Here is a 20878-nt window from a genome sequence, read left to right as displayed (position 1 = left end):
TTACTATATTTCTATTTTGTAGTGATGAGAGGAAGCTGAGTTAAACACAATTTCACATGTGACCATCTTGCTGAAAATTATTTTTCCAAAGGACTATTTCCTTTTCCAAAATGTTACTGAAACATCTTGTTTTTTTATATCTCTAACATCTCTTAATATATGTCTCTTCCATTCCAAGACCTGCTTACTTAAAATAAAGAAAAAAGGAAAAAAATCATTTCAACAAAACTAATCAATACATCTGATAAACAAGCATATGGAGAATGATTTTACACACACTCACATTTGTAACTAATGGTAGCCATCTTTAAGGCAGAGAAAGGAGGGAATAAAAAAGGAAATAAATTTACATGATAACTTTATTATATATTTAAAAGGTTTGGCAAGTTATACATAATAGATCTGTAGTTTGAAGTGCACACACACAAAAAAATCTCAAAACACAGTATCAGGGGGGGATACTGAATCAATTAGAAAAGTATAAAAGGAATACCTTGCCTCAGTGAGGGCCCAATCAAGATTGTGTAATATAAGTATGTAATGGAGCCATTCAACAAGGTGCTGTGGGGTTTTTTTTGGTTTGTTTTTTTCCCACAGATTTGTTCAGCAGTACATATGTAGTAACAAAGGCAGTGAGTAGATATTGTGAATAATCCAAGGCTAAGGCTTGGCAAGACAAGATCTTTGATAAGATAAGGGGCCAAAGGATTGAAGAGAAGAACACAGTATAGCGTTCAACAGGTTTATTAAAAAGTCAAGATGGGAAATGAAGGAGAATGTAGCCAAAGTAGGGGTAAAATGAAGGGGAGAAGGATAGGAGGTCTTGCTAAGGATAAAGAATAGGATTTGGGGTTATAAGACAGTTATGAAAAACAGAATGCAAGAGATTGTGATCAGATAAACAAATTTCAGAATTAACGAACATGAAAGTGGAACACTTCTGAATGGATGGTGACAAGATCAAAGTATATTCATCTCTGTGTGCAATTAAGGTGGAGTAGAGGAGGTCAAGGAAAACACTATTCTAATCTTGTGGCATCTTTACTAATTTACTGGATATGAAATGAAACCTCAGAGTTGCTTTGGTTTCCATTTCTCCTCTTATTAGTTATTTGAAGCATCTTTTATATACTTGCTATTTGAAATTTTTATTTGATAAGTATTTGTTGATATACTTATAACAATTAAGAAATGGCTACTGGTCTTTTTATTTGAGTTTGGTTTATATATATCTTATTTATCAAACTCTTATCAGAGATATATGATGGAAAGATTTCCCCCCCAACCCATTTCCCTTTATCACTGTGTTAATTTTATTCATACAAAAATTTTTTAAATTTCACGTAACCCAAATTTTCTATTTCATCTTTGTTTCTTTATTTCTCATTTGGTTAGGATTTCTCTCCCTAGCTGTAGATGTAAATGGTATCAAATTTGTTTCTCTCTTAAAATTTTATATGGTCTTTAATATTCAGGTCACTGGTTTACCTTGAGCTTTTATGGTCATCTGTGGTATAAGTAGTTTATTTAAACCCATAATTATGCAAAAAAAGTCATCTAGGTTTTCCATCAACTCTTCTTCACATAATTTATGTTCTTGAAGATTTTTGAGTTTAGCTATTTCCTACTCTTCTTTACCTAGTCCTCTCTACTCATCAACCTTTCTATTTTTTAATTAGTGGCAAATAGTGTTTTTTTTTAATAATGATTGCTTGATAGCATAATATGCAATTTAGAATACTACATTTAAGTACAAAGCTATTTGCTCTTTAGCAACATTTTTCAAATTGAAGAGTTGACTCTTAAAGGACCTTTCAAGAACTTTCTTGCTTTCTTGCAGGTATTCTAATCCTAGCCAAATAGAAACCATGTAGTCTAGTGTTCTCATTTTACAAATGAGCAAAGTAAAGCCTAGAAAAAAGCAAGTCCTAAAGGAAATCATTTGCAAAATGAAGATTGGAACTTAGATCTCCTAATTCAAATTCTCTCCCCACTAAATGTTATGGCTTCCCATCCTTGTATTATTGAAATGAAAAACCTATGCCTTGTGATGTTATTTCCAATCTATTTTCTGAATTCTTTCTGTGTTGTATTGAGTCTTTTCTAAAAAGTCCTACTAGCAAGCATTTATAGTTATATTTTATTTTTGGATCTTTATCTCCTTCCACCTTAAGTGAAATCATTGGTACAGGATTAGATAACTCAATTTTCAATATATAGAAAGCTCTCTTCTATTTCCTGAGGATGTACTAGAATTTGGATCTAACATTTCCATGTTAATGGTATGTGTTTTATTAAAGTAGCATTATTTTCAGAAATTTTATTTATTAGAATCTTTCACTGCATGTGAGAGGTCCTCAAATTATTTTCCTCACCTTAAATTGCTTAATATTAATTTGTAGATATTACATTAAGAACAAGGATGTCTGGGAAGACCAGGAGAATTCTTTAAGATTTTTTCCAAGTGGCAATGAAATTATAATGATCCATTTCAGAGAAAGTATTAAGGGTAAGATTTCCTTCTGGCCAGGATTTCATTAAAGCTTTTTTTCTCCCCCTTTCCTCTATATTCTCTCCTTTTCCATCTCAGTAATAAACATACTACTTATCCTTTCATTGTTAAAAGGTATAGTCAAGTGTTCTATTTTTTTTCTGCTTAATTACAGCTGGCACAAATTGGGAGGGAGTATGTCTCCTGTGAACATAAGAAGTTGGTTATTTTTGCTTCCTGTCTCAGTGTGGGTATTTATTTTGAAAGCAGTGGAGGAGGAACTGATGGAACTACTTCAACAGATGGGTCCCTTGAATGATGATAGATGGAGAAAGCTTGATCAGACTTTGTCAGATAGAAAAAATTCCAAAGTTGGGACTTCAACAGGACATCAAAAGACACAAGGAACATTGATGCTATATGTGTATTTCTGCACTTCCTTTCCTTTTCTCATTTTATCTTATTCCCTAATCAAGGGACAGTTAAAAAATTATGAATTACTTTGGAAGTTGTTGGAATCCATACAAAGTATTAATTCATTAGAATTGATAGAGACAATAATTATCTAATTTAGCATGGTTCAGTATGATTGATCTGATCCCATGAGGAGATGTTATGGGCCAGAACTTGAAACAAGGTACTAAGTGGAACTGAGGAGATAATGTTTAAATCTAGTTTAGCATTGATTTAATCCTACAACAAATAATGGTTTCCCAGTGATATAATGATTGGTGTGTATTCAATGAACAGCATATAAGGAAGAAGCTCTCAGAGCCAGAGAGCACTCTGGGAGATACAGAAGCCCACAAGCCCACTCTCAGAGGCGGAGTCAGATTCATTCCATCTTCCACCTTTGTGCTGACTGGAGGCTGAAGAAAGCAGAGGTAAAGAACAAGCTGCAAGAGCTCTTGGAACCAAGCAGAGAGATAGGCCTCTAAGAAAGCTAACCAGGCCCAAGGAAAGAGATAAGAAATAAACATTTGGATTTTATCAGCTGTATTTGGAGTGATTATTATTAAGGCTGCCTCCAGAAAACCTCCCCAAAAAACCTGCTCGGAGAGTACCATTATATTTTAAAGAAGAGAACACCACAGGAAGTCATCTGGACTCATCTTCTCAAGTTATAAATGAGGAAAATGAAGGTAGATTTTGTAGTTGTCATTCAGTTGTTTCCATCATGTCAAACTTTCCATGGAATTTTTTTGGCAAAGATACTAAAGTGATTTGCCATTTCCTTTTCCAGTATAGTTTACAGATGAGAAAACTGAGAATTATGTGACTTACCTAGGGTCATACAATTAGTAAGTGTTTGAGGCCGGATCTAAACTCAGATTTTCCTAAATTCAGGCCCACTACTCCATCCACTTAGCTGCCCAAGTGCCTGGCAGATAGTAGACACTTAAATGTTTCTTTCTTTCTTTCCTTATACACAATATTCAAAAGTCTTGGTGAATTTTGAAACTTTGAGATACCCTGTCTGCCTTTGCTCTTACCTAATTCATGGAATGCCTCGGTTTCAAAGAATCTATCTTCAGGAACCAAGTATCAACTTCTAAATGAAAGGTTTCCTTATTCCCCTCAAATTCTAGGGCATTCCCCTCTCAAACTTTTTTTATAATTCATATACTTTATATGTATCTCTGTGTAGTCTGTTAATATTTATTTGAGATTTAAGGATGAACATTATCTTCATCTGTATTTTCATGGACAATACATGGACAATGTAGAAAGCGATGGAAGGGTCTGGAAAAATGATATAGGAATTTAACAGTGGAGCTAAGATAGTGGAGAAGAGTAAGAAAGTTGTCTGAGCTCTCCCCAGTTTTCTTCAAAAATATTAAATCAAGCCTCTAAACAGATTATGGAGTGGCAGAACCCACAAAAAGTCAGAGTGAAACAATTTTCAAACTTACAATAACTTAGAAGTACGTCAGGAAATATATGTTAATTTTTGGTTAGGTAAAAGGAAAGTACAATGCAGATGATATTTGTAACTATTGAGAATTCTATTTCTATGAGGGGAGTTAGAAGGAGCATACATAGGTAGAAGGTATAGATATGGGTTGACTTTGATGCAACGATTTAATAAAAATTAAAGGGAAAGAAAAAAAGGATTGGATGGGGGTGGGGAGGGAGAGATTGAGCACTATTTAAATTATTCTTATTGAACTGGCTCAAAGAGGAAAAACACAAAGATAGTAAAATCTAGAAATTAATCTTACCCCTATAGAAAAAAAGGAATAGAGAGGGAAAAGGGGAAATGAAAGGGAGAGCAGCTGTCACAAGGGAGGACAGAAGTAAGAGGGAAAAGGGGAAAGAAAAGGAAGTGGAGTTTATAGAAGGGAAGAGAGACTGAGGAAAGTGGTGATCAAAAGCAAAACACTGGTAAAGAGGAACAGAGTGAAATTAGAAAGAGAAGTAAAAACACAGGGGAAAACAGGATGGAGGGAAATAATAATCATAATTGTGAATGTGAATGGGATGAAGTAGACAGCAGATTAAAAACCAGAATCCTACAATATGTTGTTTATAGAAAATATATTTGAAGCAGAAAAATGCACACAAAATAAAGGTAAAGGACTGGAGCAGAATCTATTATGCTTTAGCTGAAGTAAAACAAAACAAAACAAAACAAAAACAGGAGTAGCATTCCTGATATTAGACAAAGCAAAGGCAAAAACAGATCTAATTAAAAGAAATAAGGAAGGAAAATAAATCTTGATAAAAGGTATCACAATGAAGCAAAATCAATACTGAACACACAGGCACCAAGTAGCCTCCAAATTCTTAGGGGAGAAGTTAAGTGAGTTATAGGAAGAAATAGACAACAAAATTGTATTACTGAGAGACCTCAATGTCTCTCACTCAAAACTAAGTAAATCTAACTATAAAATAAAGAAAAAGAAGTTAAGGAAGTGAACAGAATTTTAGAAAAGTTAGATATGACAGACCTTTGGAAAAAACTAAATGAGGATAGAAAGGAATATGTATTTCTCTCAATAGTACATGGTACCTATACAAAAACTGAACATGAATTAGAGCAGAAAAACCTCACAATCAAATACAGAAAGGCAGAAATAATAGTTGCAATCTTTTCAGATCATGATGCAATAAAATTATATTTAATCAAGGGCCATGTCAAGATAAATTAATTGGAATGTAAATTACTTAATACTAAAAAAATGAGTGGGTAAAACAACAAATCATAGAAACAATAATTTCATCAAAAAGAACAATAGTGAGATAATATACCTAAATTTATGGGATGCAGCCAAAGCAGTTCTTAGGGGTAATTTTTTTATTCTAAATGCTTACATGAATAAAATAGAAAAAGAGTAGATCACTGAATTGGCATGCAACTAAAAATGCTAGAAAAAGAAAAAAAAATTAAAATCCCCCAAATAAATACTAACTTAGAAATTCTGAAAATGAAAGAGATAATAAAATTGAAAGTAAGAAAATAATTGAACTAATAAATAAAAGCAAGAGCTGATTTTATGAAAAAATCAATAAAAAAGATAAATCTTTGATTAATTTGATTTAGAAAATAACAACAAAATACCAGTATCTAAAATGAATAGACTGTATTCAGTACCAATGAAGAAGAAATTAATAATTAGGAGCTATTTTGCCCAACTATATATACCAATAAATCTAACAATTTAATTGAATATATATACAAATATATAAATTGTCCAAATTAACAGAAGAGGAAAAAAAATACTTAAATTTCTCCAATTCAAAAAAAAAAAAAGAAATTGAACAAGCCATAAATGAACTCCCTAAGAAAAAATCTCCAAGGTCAAATGAATTTACAAATAAATTCTACCAAAGATTTAAAAAAACAACCAATACTATATCAACTATTTCAAAAAATAAGTGAAGGAATCCTACACCAAATTCTTTTTTATGTCACAAATATGATTCTCATCCATATACCACGAAGAACCAAAACAAAGAAAATTATAAATCAATTTCCCTAAAGAATATTGATGCAAAAATATTAAACAAAATATTAGTAAATGGATTACAGCAATTTATTACCAGATTAATACACTAAGATGAGGTTAGTTAGTAGGTAATATTAGGTCAACTATCAGCATGATCATATCAAAAATAAAACCAACAAATCATATGATTATCTCAATAGATGCAGAAAATTTTTTTGACAAAATACAGCACTCATTCCTATTAAAAATACTAGACAGAACTGGAATAAATGGAGTTTTCCCTAAAATAATAAGTAGTATCTAGCTGAAGCCATCAGCAAATAAATGTGATGGAAATAAGCTAGAAGCTTTCTCAATAAGATCAGGGGTGAAATAAGGATGCCCATTATCTCCATTATTATTTAATATTGTACTAGAAATGTTAGCTTCAGCAATAAGGGAAAAAAATTGAAAGAAGTGGAATAGACAATGAAAGAACACAACTATCACTCTGAAAAATACACAAAGAAGGAGTTGCTAGGACAAGACTTAAGTTAGAATGTAGAGTGAATAAATAGAAGAATATAATAAAGAATGGAAAGGCAAGTTGGGGGTCAAGTTTTAAAGATTTCCAAGTTTCATGGCTTTCATACGAAAATGTAATATATACACTATGAAAAAAGAATATGGAAAATTATGTGAGAAACGGGTCCAAAAGAAAGAACTTAAGAATTGTCAGATGCTTTGAAATTTGTGTCTTCCCCTAAAGAAACTCTAGATATATCAGACTTCAAGATATCACAAATGAAAATTACAACCAAAGGTCAAAGTAAAGAAAAAGAATCCAACCTTAAAAAAATTGAAAGCCCACTTTGAAGGTCCTAGTTACAGGGGTCCTCAAACTTTTTAAATAGGGGGCCAGTTCACTGTCCCTCAAACTGTTGGAGGGCCAGATTATAGTAAAAACAAAAATTTTGTTTTGTGGGCCTTTAACTAAAGAAACTTCATAGCCCTGAGTGAGGGGGATAATCGTTCTCAGCTGCCACATCTGGCCCGCAACCATAGTTTGAGGACCCCTGTATAGAAGAAGCTTAAATTTTCCAAGTACAATTCAAGCAGCAATAAAGAAAGATTAATAGTATCATAGTCCATAGCCAGGATCACACAATACTTGGGAGCCACAAATATAAAAGAAGTATCTTTTTGTATGATAGCTAAAAGAGAAAAATTTGGAGCCAGAACAATTTAACTTGGAAAATAAATATAAACCCTATAGGATGAAAAAATGATCTTTAACAAGAGAATTTTAAGTATTCCTTAAAAAAAAAAAAAAAAAGAAAAAGAAAAGTTTTAGCTAAATAGAAATGTCAATCATTGTCAAGAAAAACCTTAGGAGGTAAAAACATATGAACAATTATTTCACTTAATTGGGTGTGTCTAATATACTTCAATCAGAAAAAGCTGAAGAGATCGGGTATGCCATAAGCTTTATTCTTACCTTTATCAGAGAAATCTGTTGTATGTTGTTCATACACAGGCATGCACATGCATGCATGTGCACGCGCGCGCACACACACACACACACACACACACAAACATACACACACAAAATGTGGAAATATATTAAACAAATATTAGAGTCAACCCATAATACAAAAATGGTCAAAAAAGGTTAACACATTTTTTGGAGAAAAAAATTTAATGTGTCAACAGTTTTTAAAAGGTTCTAAAGCACCAATAATTACAGTAATTCTTAAGTTATAGCTCACATCTGATAAAGATAACCAAAAAACAAAAATGACAAGCATTTAAGAAATTATAAGAATATAGGTACAACAATGCAGGTTCTGGACCATCAATAGCACATCCATGTGTCTTTTCCTACACATGACAATTTCCTTTTTTGTTACCTAGGTCAATTTGATGCATGTGTCATAGAAATACAGAATTACTTTAATTTGTATTTCTCTAATTAGTTGTGATATGGAGCATTTTTTAATATGGTTATATATAGCCTAGGTTTCTTCCCTGGAGAACTGCTGGTTCTTATGTTCAGTCCACTTGTCAATTTACACTTTTAAATTTAAATCACTTCCATACATATTAAAAATGAGACCTTTGTCAGAGATATCTGTTGCAAATTTTTTTTTCCTAATCTTTTTTGTTTTTAATCTTTTTAATCTTGGGTTTATTAAACTTGTGCATAGACATTTAAATTTCACGTAATCAAAATTAAATGTTTTATTATGTGATCTTCTTTTTTGATAATGAAGTTTTCTTCTATCCATAAATCTAATGGGTAATTTTTTCATTGTTTCTCTCATTTATGATGTGACTTATTTATAAATAGGTCATATATCCATGGGAAATTTATCTTGGCAGACGGTGTGAGGTATTGGTCTAAATCTAATCTCTTCCATCCTGTTGTCCAATTTTCCCAGCAGTTTCTATCAAATAGCAAGCCTTTATTCTAATAGCTAGGTCTTTGCATTTACTGAATGCTAGTGATTAGATTCATTTACTTCTGCATATAGTTTTTCTCATCCATTCTATCATTCTATCCATTTTTTTAAACAACTACCAAACTGTTGGAGAATTTTTGATTTGTAGGTCCATTTTAAAATCTGAGACTGCTAGACCTTTTTGCTCCACTTTTTTTTATTCTTTCCCTTGATCTATCTTTTTCCCTTTTATATCTACATAAGAATTTCATCATTGATTGGTATAGATTTGAGCAAGTAAATTAAATTAGTACTGTTATTTTGATTTGACTCATTCTACCAATGAACAATTATATTTTTCCAATATTGAGATTTGTCTTTATTTCAGCAGTGGTCTGTGGCTATAGTTATCTAGTTCTTGTGTATATCATGGTAGGTACATTTTGAATTATTTTATGCATTCATAAATGAATATTATTATTTAAATGGAACTTTTCTATCTCCTGCTGGATTTTATTGGACACACACACATATGTATGTATGTGCATACACACACACATACAATTATGTTTTATATGGATTTCTTTTACACCTTGAAATTTTGCTGAAATTATAACTTTCTGCATATTTGTTTTTTCTTGATCTATATTTGTTTCCTCAACTTTTTAAAAAAATGGGCACTGTGAATTCCACTTTCATCTAACTGGTCAATAAAGGGCAGAAAACAAAAAACAGAACTCGGTATAGAATGCATTCAATTCAACAGAGAAATAGGAAAAGGGAAAATATAAGAAAGAGAATAAATTCATAGAAGGATCATTAACAAATAATTTGCTGAAAGGATGTCCATCAATTGGAGAATGGTTGAGTAAATTGTGGTATGTGAACGTTATGGAATATTATTGTTCTGTAAGGAATGACCAGCAGGATGAATACAGAGAGGACTGGCGAGACTTACATGAACTGATGCTGAGTGAAATGAGCAGAACCAGGAGATCATTATATACCTCAACAACGATACTGTTTGAGGATGTATTCTGATGGAAGTGGACCTCTTTGATAAAGAGAGCCTTAATTGATCAAAGATGGACAGAAGCAGCTACACCCAGAGAAAGAACACTGGAAATGAATATAAACTGCTTGCATTTATGTTTTTCCTCCCGGGTTATTTATACCTTCTGAATTCAATTCTCCCTGTGCAACAAGAAAACTGTTTGGTTCTGCACACATATATTGTATCTAGGATATACTGCAACCCATTCAACATGTAAAGGACTCTTGACATTTGGGGGAAGGGGTGGAGGGAGGGAGGGGAAAAATCGGAACAGAAATGAATGCAAGGGATAATGCTGTAAAAAATTACCCTGGCATGCGTTCTATCAATAAAAAATTATTTAAAAAAAATAAAATAAAATAAAATAAAATTCTACAAAAAAAAAAAACAAATCATTTGCAAAATAAGTCATAAATTTAGAGAGGAGGCATCAAAGAGAAAAATTTAAAAGGAAGAAATGTTAAGAAACCATAATAAACAGGGAGTAGGAATATAGGCAAAGAAAAATATAAAAGCATAGAATAAAGAGAAATAAATGATTGTCATAAATGGGGTGAACTTACTCATAAATAAGTAGGAAGAGAAGAGCAAAATGAATCCATTTTGGAAAGCAAAAATCCATCAATATGGTATTTATAAGAAACACAAGGATTCACAAAGTTAAAATATGGAATTAAAGTAAACCCTCAGATGAACACAAATAAGGCAGGGGTAAGAATTATTATTTCAGATAAAGCCATAGCAAAAATGGATCTAATTATAAGGCACAAAGAGGCAAACTATATTCAAAAAAAGAGGATATTTTATCACAGTTGCTGTTGTTCAGTTGTTTCAATCACATCCAACTCTTCATGACCCCATTTGGATTTTTTTTGGCAAAGATACTAGAGTGTTTTGCTATTTCTTGAGAGCAGAAACTGTCATCTCTATTGTATCCCCAACATAGAGCAAATGCTTAATGCTTTGTCATTTACTCTTTTATTCCAGGTACCAAAAAACAATGAAGAGTTAAGTGAATACTACTTCAAAACATTCTCCATGAAAAATAATCTAAATAATTAGAAAGATATTAATTGCTAATGATTGGTTTCATGCCACTATAACAAAATAACAATACTACCTAAATAAATTTACAGTTTTAATACCAGCCAAAGTAATAAACTTAAAAAATAATTATCTGGAAGAACAAAAGTTTAAAAATATCACCCTACACTTGCCAGATTTACTTATATGGCAGAAAAGGAAAATGACTAATCATCAGCATACACATATACATACACATACACACACACACACACACACACACACACACACATAGAGATAGATATACACACAAATATATATATATGGATATACATAGGTATGTACACATGGATGTCCATTCAAATACCAAACTAAAGAGAAATATAAAAAGGTAAATAGAAAAGAGAAATCATAAGTGATTCAATAAGTTTAAATGTTTTACATTCCTATTTGGGAAAATGATACTTATAATTCCTAAAAACTTTCTCATTACTAGGACAGGAGTATTGCTTATTAAAAGGAGTATACATAGAGGATTTGACTTGAATATGATGAAATAACTACCTTTAAAAATTAAAGTGTGAGAAAGATGAATGCACAAGGTATAATGGAGGGGTAAAATAGGGTAAATTAGTTCACATAAGAGATTCAAAAGGGCATTTCCGGTGGAAGGGAAGAGCACTTCAATCTTCCTTTCACTGAAATTGGCTCAAATAGGAAATAACATTCTTACTTGAGCACTGAAATCGATCTTACCCTATCAATGGAAAGTAAAAAAAGGCCACAAGACAAGGGAAAGGGTACTGCTAGAAGGGAGGGAAGATTGGGAGTAGTAAAAATCAGAAGCAAAACACTTTTGATAATGGACAGGATAAAAGGAGAGACAGCCTAAAATAAATGGGGTAAATAGGATGGAAAAAAATACATAGTAATCATAACTGTGAAAGGAATTTTACTGTAAGTTTCTTTGATAAAGACCTCTCTTCTCAAATGCATAGAGAACTGAAATTTCAAATTTCTAAAAAATATCCTCAATTGATAAATGGTCAAAGGTCAAACTGATAAATGAACAGGCAATTTTCAGAGTAAGTAATCAAAGCTATCTATAGTCATATTTTTTAAAATGCTCTAAATCACTACTAATTAGAGAAATGCAAAATAAAACAACTCTGAGCTACCACCCCACATCTATCAGATTGCCTAATATAATAAAAAAGAAAAAAATGACAAATGTTGGGGGCATGTGGGAAAATTGAGACACACCGATGCGAGCATTATGAAGAGCAATTTGGAATAATGCCTAAAGGGCTATAAAACCACACAGACTTTTGACTAAGCAATACCACATCTAGATGTATAACCCAAAGAGATTTAAGGAAAAAAAGGAAAAGAGCCTATATGTACAAAAATATTTATAACAGCTTTTAATGGTGACACATGAGGGGATGTCTATCAATTGAGGACTGACTAAACAAGTTTATGACTGTGATGGAATACTATGGTACTATAAGAAATAATGAGCGACTGTGATGGAATACTATGGTACTATAAGAAATAATGAGCAGGACATCCTCAGAAAAACCTGGAAAAATTTAAATAAACTGATGCAAAGTAATATGAACAGAACCAGGAGAATATTGCATATAGTTAAAGCCATATTGTATGATGATCAATGGTGATTGACTTGGCTATTCTTAATAATACAATGGTCCAAAACAGTTCTGAAAGATTCATGATGAAAATACTATCCATCAGCAGAGAAAGAACTAGAGGCTGGATGCATAGCAAAGTTTTCTTTATTTTTCTTGGGAGGTTTTTTCCCTGTTTTCTTTTACAATATGACTAACATGGAAATATGTTTGCATGACTGCACATGTATCATCTATGTCAAATTGCTTTCCTTCTCAATAGGGGGATGGAAGGAGGGAAGGAGTTAATAGCAAAAATATGGCCTCTCCCAATCCAAATTAAAGGTGTGATTAAATGATATTATCATTTCCTTTCAGCTAACCTCTGAGACATCTGTTTTGCTTCCTGTGAATAGGAATCACTTTAGGCTGAGCCTCTCCACAAGGAACAGTTCTTCTGCTTCATCTCTCTTTGCAAAATTAGGAGTGGTTTGATCTCCTACAAGGGAGATTAACCACAGGGTCCTAATGGGGTAGTGCTGATGTCCTAGCCAAGATCAGTAGAGGCAAATGAAGCCCATAAAGCAATTAACATCCTTAATTGTCAGAAGGGCGTGATCATCCACACTTCAAGATCAACCACCCCCAGTTTTTAGTCAATTATAATAACATTTCCCAACCACCAAAAACTTCTCCTTTCCTGTGTCTCAATAAACAAAGTTTTTGTTTGTTTGTTGTGTTTTTTTTTAACCATCTGTAGTGTTTGCTGACTTAAGGGGGACAGTATGACCCATTTTATTACCAGCTACAGTATCACTGAAAACAAACTGTTATCCTGCTCAGAGAAAACATACATCAATTTGCTTTTGTTGCATTTTACTTGCCACAAATGTAACTTACCCAGGATCACATAGCTGTTAAATGTCGGAGGCAGGGTTCAAACTTAGATCTTCTGACTTGAAATCCAGAGCTCTATCCACTGAGTCACCTCACTGCTTTAAAGCCATACAAATAAGCAAAAAAAAGAAAAAAGAAAAAAAATTGAGATAATAAGCATAGGAAAAGAAATAAAATCATTACTTTTCTGTGGTAATGTGGTTTATTAGAAAGAGGAATAAAAATTAATTAAAACAAGTTACAGAATATAAATTAATATAAAATACATATATCATTAGCATGCCTGTATATTATCAACCACATCCAGAAGAGACAATTATACTGATTTACTTATTCAATGCCATATTACCAAACTACCAAAGAATTGCTTTATAGAACTAAGGGGGAAAAAAATAAGAAAATTCATCAAGGGAAAAAAGGGGCAAAGAATATCAAGAAAATCAAGAAAAATATGGAAAGCAAGAGGGTTTAAACAGTAGATCTCAAACTACACTACAAAGAGATAATCATTAAAACAATTTGGTATAGGATAAGAAATATAACAGCTAATCAAAATAACAGATTAGGTATAAGATATACAGAAGCAATTGAAAACAGCAATCTAGTATTTGATAAACTCAAAAATCCCAGCTATTAGGAAAAGCACTCACTATTTGACAAAAAGTGACAAGAAAACTGGAAAGTAGCCTGGAAAGAAAAAAAAAAGACAGACCAAAATCTCACACTATATATCAAAATATGCTCAAAAAAGGCACATGATTTAGATATAAAGGGTAATATTAAAAAAATTAAAGGAGCATGGAAAAATTTAATTGGCAAATCTATTGATAGGGGAAGACAATCCATGACCAAATAAGAGATAGGTTCATGGAACATAAAATGAATAATTTCAGGTTTTTGCACAAATAAAACCAATGAAGTCAAAATTAGAAGAAAAGCAGAAAACTGTGTGGGGGAGGTAGCATTATAATAATCTTCTCTAATAAAAGTCTCATTTTTCAAACATATAACTGAGCTAAATTCATAAAAATAAGAATCATTTCCAGTTGATAAGTGGTCAAAGTAAATGCATAGGTAGTAAAGGAAGAAATCAAAGTTATTAATAGTCAGGTGAAAAAAATGCTCCAAATCGTTAATAATGTGAGAAATGAAAATTAAAACAATTCTAAGGTACTTCTTCACACCCATCAGATTAGCCAAAATAGCCGAAAAAGAAAATGACAAATGCTGGAGGGGGAGACATTGTTTATGGAGCTGTCAATGAGTCCAATAGGAAAACAATTTGGAATTAAGTCTAAAGGATATAAAACTGTTCATACCCTTTGACCAGCCAATATCACTACTAGATCTATGCATCAAAGAAATCAAAGAAGAAAGAAAAGAACATATGTGTACAAAAATATTTACAGCAAGTCTTTTGTGATGACAAAGAAATGAATTTCGAGCAATGACTGAACAAGTTATGATATATGAATGTGATGGAATACTACTGAGCTATAAGAAATTATAAAGAAGATAGCTCCAGAAAAACCTGAGATTTTTATGAACGGATACAAAAAGAACAATTTACACGTAACAGCAATAATAATCATCAACTGTGAAAGCTTTAGTAACTCTGATCAGTACAATGATCTACTATATTCCTAAGAATTCATGATGAAAAATGCTATCAATTACCAGAAAGAAAACTGATGGACTGAGAGTGCATATTGAAATACAGTTTTTTCCTCTTTATTTTTCTTGCTTTTTTTTCAGAATATGATTAATGGATAAATTTGTCTTGCAAAACTTCATATGTGTAATAGATATTTAACTGTTTCCTCATCTGTGAAATGGAGATGAAATTAGCACCTAACTTCCAAGATTGTTTTAAGGAACAAATTAGATAAGAATTCTAAAAGTATTTAGCACAGTATCTGGCCCATGGGAAGAGCTCTATAAGTATTAGTTATTACTACTCCTACTACCTGGAAACTTATAATATATATACACAACACACACTAAAAGAAGAGAAATGTCTGTGATGCCCAAAATGACCAGAAATACAGCCCCTTGTCAAATGACAAAACAAGACAAAAAAGATTCCATGAGATTTTTTTAAAGCATTACCTTGACACTGGACTAAATAAGAATGATTACGTGAAATACTTCATTCTCTATAAGCAATGTTATAATAGTTTCATAAATAAAAGGTAAAAATCTAATAAACTACTTGTCCAAAAAGACACATAGGCAGTAATTACAGTATTTAGTATTCTCTTTTTTCTCACTCCATAAAAATTGCTGCTTGCCTTAAGCAAATGGCTAAAGATAACTTTCCCTTATTCCCTCAGTGTAAGGGGCTATACTTCATAGAAAATAGTTGAATATAGGCTCATTAAAAATAATAGGTCCTTATATTTACACAATCCTAAGCACTTAGCTTTAAGAAATAGTTTGTCTCAATTTGTTGAGACTCATACAATAAATGCACTTCTTGTCCAAAGCATTTCAAAATGTGTAAAATGGTTAAATGAATGTAACAGAGCAGGGGGTTTTCTGTAGGGTGATCTAAAAAGCTAGTTTTCAAATTGGAACATTACTGAAGATTAAAAATAAGAAAAATGGATCTTAAAATTAAAACTAAATGTTTACCAAAGCTTCAAAACATTTTTCAAAACTGCACCTTATTTGGGGAATCTCTTTTAAAATAGTTTTTGTTCCTATTATTTTTATTTGAAATTTCTGTGTCTCTAAGAAAATATCAAAAGGACTTTTTTTTTTAATCAGGTCCTCAAGAATCCTTTTAAAGACGGTTTCTGTGGTCTAGCCATACCAGACCTAAAACTATATTATAAAGCAACATTTATCAAAACCATTAGATGCTGGCTAAGAAATAAGAGTAATGGATCAGAGGAATAGGTTAGCTACATGAGACACAATAGTCAATGACTATAGTAATCTAGTGTTTGATAAAGCCAAAGACTCCAGCTTCTGGGATAAGAACTTATTATTTGACAAAAATTGTTGGGGAAATTGAAAAATAATATGGGAGAAACTGACATCGACTGACATCTAGCATCCTATACCAATATAAGGTCAAAATGGAGCAAATAATAACAAGATTATGTGATGATCAATTGTGATGGACTTGGCTCTTCTCAACAATGCACTGATTCAAGGCAATTCCAATAGTCTTGGGATGGCAAATAATCTCAACCAGAGAGAAAGTATTGAATGTGGATCAAAACATAATATTTTCATCATTTTGTTTGTTTTTTTCTTTCTCATATTTTTTTCTTTTGGTGTGATTTTCTTGCACAATATGACAAACATGTCATAGTACATATTTCACCTATATCAGATTGCTTCCTGTCCTGGGGAGGGAGGAGGTAAAGAACGGAGGGGAAAATTTTGGAAAGAAAAAATGCAAGGTGAAGACTGAAATTCTCCAAATTTGCTTGAAAGTTTAATTTTATTTTGTTATAATTCTGAAGTTTATAAGCTTAATTCTATAAAGTTTTAACAATAAGAACTATTTACTAAAAAACTAATGTGACTAGATTTTGTATTTGCTTACAGAAATTCTTATCAGAAAATTTATAGAAGATATCCCAAGAAGAAATGACAACATGTAAAAGGAAGTGACTGGAGAAGTACATAGGTGATCTTTGACCCAACAAGGGACTTTGACAAGTATATTTTTGGCTCTGGTATCAACATTAATTAACCCTTATTATTAATTGTTCTGCATCAACTCATTTAGATCTTTCCAAGTGTCGATATATTCATCATTTCTTATACCACAATAATATTCTATTGAAATTATATGCTACAATTTGTTTACCTGGTCCTCAAATGATGGCTATCTACTTTACTTTTAATTCTCTGCCATCTCAAAAAAGTGTTGCTATAAATATTTGTTGTCTCTGGGAAAGTTCTTTTTATGGATAGCCTTTTTAGGTTATTAGCCTTGTAAAAGAATCTCTGGGTCAAAGGATATAAACATTTTAATCACTTTGTTTCCAAAATTCCAAATTGCTTTCCTAAACAGTTGTATTGATTCAAAGCTCCACCAACAATGGACAGGTGTGTCTACTGACAACCCCTCCAACCCTAATCACTTCCTACTTTTGTCATCTTTATTAATTTGTAATCACTTTTTGTTTAAAAGCCAAAAGCAAAACAATTAGAGAGAATATCACTTTTTGCTCACCTAACATGCTGGAAAGAGAACAGAAGAGATAATTTCTATAGGATGCCAAAAGACTTCTTTATGTGAACAGTTCTATTTGCCTTCAGCCTATTGTTAGGCCTACTGTAATTTTTGCCTTTAACTTCCAATAGTTCAATCTTGTCTGGTGGTCTGGCAGTGAAGCTAAAGATCTGAGGCCATTCAAAAACCATTCTACCCAAAAGCTATGATCTACCTATACTTGAAACAAAGTGGGGAATGAGGAGTGCAAGGGAAATAAGTTTGCCAAAAGCATCTCTTTAAAAAAAATTTTTTTCCCTCTGCCTTGCTGTCCTCTATAGGGGACTAACTAATAAGAATTTATATTTATGAGTTCAAGTGTGAAGAATTCTCTGCTTTATCTATCTAAAAGAGATAAAGAATGATCCCATTCTTAAGCCTCCAATTGATTCAGCTGATTTTACAAAAGCAAATCATTTGTCCTAGTCTATGTATTATGCAATTGGCAAATATTCTAAACTATCCCCACTTGTCATTTTTCTAAAATTTTATTGACTTGTTTAAATTTCTCGGTAAACTGTCTAAGATTTTTAATGTTAAAAGCCCACATACTTTCTTCCAGGAGCATATCTAGCCTCAGCTTATTAGGAGACCTCTTCACCTGAGTCATCAATAAATATATTAAGTGGTCCTCTTATATCAAGTATTTCTTTAAAATTAAAAACTCATTTGTTTCTTCCCAATTGCTGAATGCTTAAAGATAATTTATATTCTTTTTTGTTACTCTGGAAATATGGCCTTCTTTCAGAAATGATAGAAAGAATTAAACAGGACTTTCAACATCTCCTTTCTTCAAATATATATTGGATATTGGTTTTTTTTTCCCCAATCTTTCTTATGGGGTGAATAGCTGATAATGTTTGTCCTCAAAGAGGGCCATTACATCAGGGAGGTGATACCATGACATGCAAGTGAATTGGATTTAAGTGGGGGAGGGCTGGGCAAGGTCACCTGCCTCACTTTCCCTTCCAGAGCCATCTGGTTTCATTGGTCAGATTTAGATCAGAACAACTGGAGATGGCCCTGGATTAATGAGAGACCTTGGCCTTTTTAAGCTAAGATCTTCAATTCTCAGTTTGACTGAGGGTACATCCTGCCTATGACCCACCAAATGATCTTTTGCTGGGGTCTTATTCACCCCACCTAGTCTTAATTACTGATGAGGTGAATAAACCACAAGAAAAGGTAACTTGGTTGGCCAATAGGGAAAGGCATAGTCAAGAAGATGGATTTGAGTGAACCCTAATTGTAATAGCCCTAGTTGAATTCTTGCAACTATTCCCAAAGGCAAGAAGGGAGGGGCATCAACAGGATTATTTTTTCCTTAAGTGGTCCCCTTTATAGTTCTAAGTGGGTCTTTGTAGTAATAGTCAATTATTTGCACAGACAAAAATATCATAACTCCAACAGTTATTGCATCCAATCAGAAGGCCAAATTAGGAGAGGTTTAACTCCCAGGGTTACTTTTCAACTATAAAAAAAGCTTCTGGCATCTCACTTCTTTACTACCTCCTTTTTAGGAAGTTAGTCTGCTTACTGAGTGTAACAATGACTAACTCAGCCCACTTATTAAGCATCACAATGGCTATCTCATTAGGAACTTTTGGGGAATTTAGCCCACTTTATGATGTCAAGTCATTACTCCCATCTTTTTCCTTGTGATGGCAGGTTCATTAGTAACTGCCCACCTTATGGCAGCAAGTTCTCTGAGAACTTGGCCTACCTTATGGGTCTTCCTCATTATGGCATCTTTCACTTGGTTCATTGCAAGTTCCACTAGAGAACTTAACCAGCATTTTTCCCTTTGCTAACCACTAAACTGCTTTTTGCAACTTAGCCCAATGCCAAAAGTGTAATAAAATCTTTGCCTCTTGATTTGGAAATGGCCTAAGCCTACAAATTCTTTTGAAATACCTCACAACCCCAATTCAAATATATTTTAGGGGTTCAACCTTCATTCCCCAACATTCGATGGCCATGCAGGGAGAGTCCTAGAACCCTAATATAATTGGAGGTTCTGAGCTTCTGCACCACTTACCCTATCATTCCAATCCTTCATGATCCCACTTAGGGTTTTCTTGGCAGAGGTACTGGTGGAGTAATTTGCCATATCTTTTCCAAATCATTTTACAGATGAAGAAAGCAGGATCAACAGGATCAAGTGACGTGCCTAAGTAAGTGTCTAAGGCCAGATTTGAACTTGAAAGATAAGTCTTTTGACTCCAGACCCAACCCCAGGTGAGCAGAGCCTAACTTTAAGATAAAATTCAAAATCCAGAAATAGGTTGAAAAAAATAAACAAAAAAAATTAGTAATTTGGCCACAAAAAGTTACTATGGTGTCAGGGAAGACAAAAACAAACTCACAAGAAAACAACTATGTAAAAACAGCTCTTTATTAAAAAAAAAAAATCCTCAAAGAAAAATGTGAATTGGACCCAAGCCCAACAAGAACTTCTGGAAAAATTAAAGAAAGATATGAGTGATAGAAGAAAAATTGGGAAAAGAAATGAGAGCAACAAAAGAAAATTATGAAAAGAGACTCAATAGCTTGGTAAAAGAAACACACATAAAAAATGAAAACAATAACATATTAAAAAACAAAATTGGCCAAACAGTAAAAGGAGGCACAAAAATACACTAAAGAAAAGAATTCCTCAAAAAAGCAGAATTGGCCAAATACAAAAAGAGGTACAAAATGTCATTTTAGAAATTAATTCCTTAAAAATTTGTCCTATTGGACAAATCGAAGTTAATGACTCTAATACATCGAGAAACAAAGCAAAACAAAGGGGAAAAAAATTAATTAAAAAAAATAGAAGAAAATGCAAATTATCTTACCAGAAAAATAACTGATCTGGATAATAGATCCAGGAGGGATAATTTAAGAATTACTGAATTACCTGACAATCATGACCAAAGAAAGAGCTCAGACATGATATTCCAAAAAACTATGAGGAAAAACTTTCCTGATATCCTAAATCCAGAGAGTAAAATGAAAACTTAAAGAACCCATCAACTGCCTCCTGAAAAAGGTAACTCCTAGGAGTATTATACCTAGATTCTAGAGCTTTTATGTCAAGAAGAAAATATTGCAAGCAACCAGAAAGAAAATAACTCAAATATCATGTCAGTATTATACAAGACTTAGTGGCTTTCATATTAAAAGAATGGAGAGTTTG

The 20878-nt window shown here is 32.5% G+C and overlaps 1 protein-coding gene across 3 annotated transcripts in view; it reads right to left on the bottom strand.

The window, feature by feature from the left end:
* Positions 1-13563, bottom strand: part of TIAM1 (TIAM Rac1 associated GEF 1) — a 265969-nt gene extending 252406 nt beyond the window's left edge. For all 3 annotated transcript variants that reach the window (XM_051984885.1, XM_051984888.1, XM_051984889.1), the window contains exon 1: positions 13467-13563. The gene's annotated coding sequence lies outside the window, so the exon portion shown is untranslated. The remainder of the gene's footprint in view (positions 1-13466) is intronic.
* Between the last annotated feature and the right edge of the window lie 7315 nt (positions 13564-20878).

This window comes from Antechinus flavipes, chromosome 3 (assembly GCF_016432865.1).
Source record: "Antechinus flavipes isolate AdamAnt ecotype Samford, QLD, Australia chromosome 3, AdamAnt_v2, whole genome shotgun sequence".
NCBI lineage: Eukaryota > Metazoa > Chordata > Mammalia > Dasyuromorphia > Dasyuridae > Antechinus > Antechinus flavipes.
The sequence above is the reverse complement of the archived record's forward strand: the minus strand, read 5'-3'. Positions and strand labels throughout refer to the sequence as shown.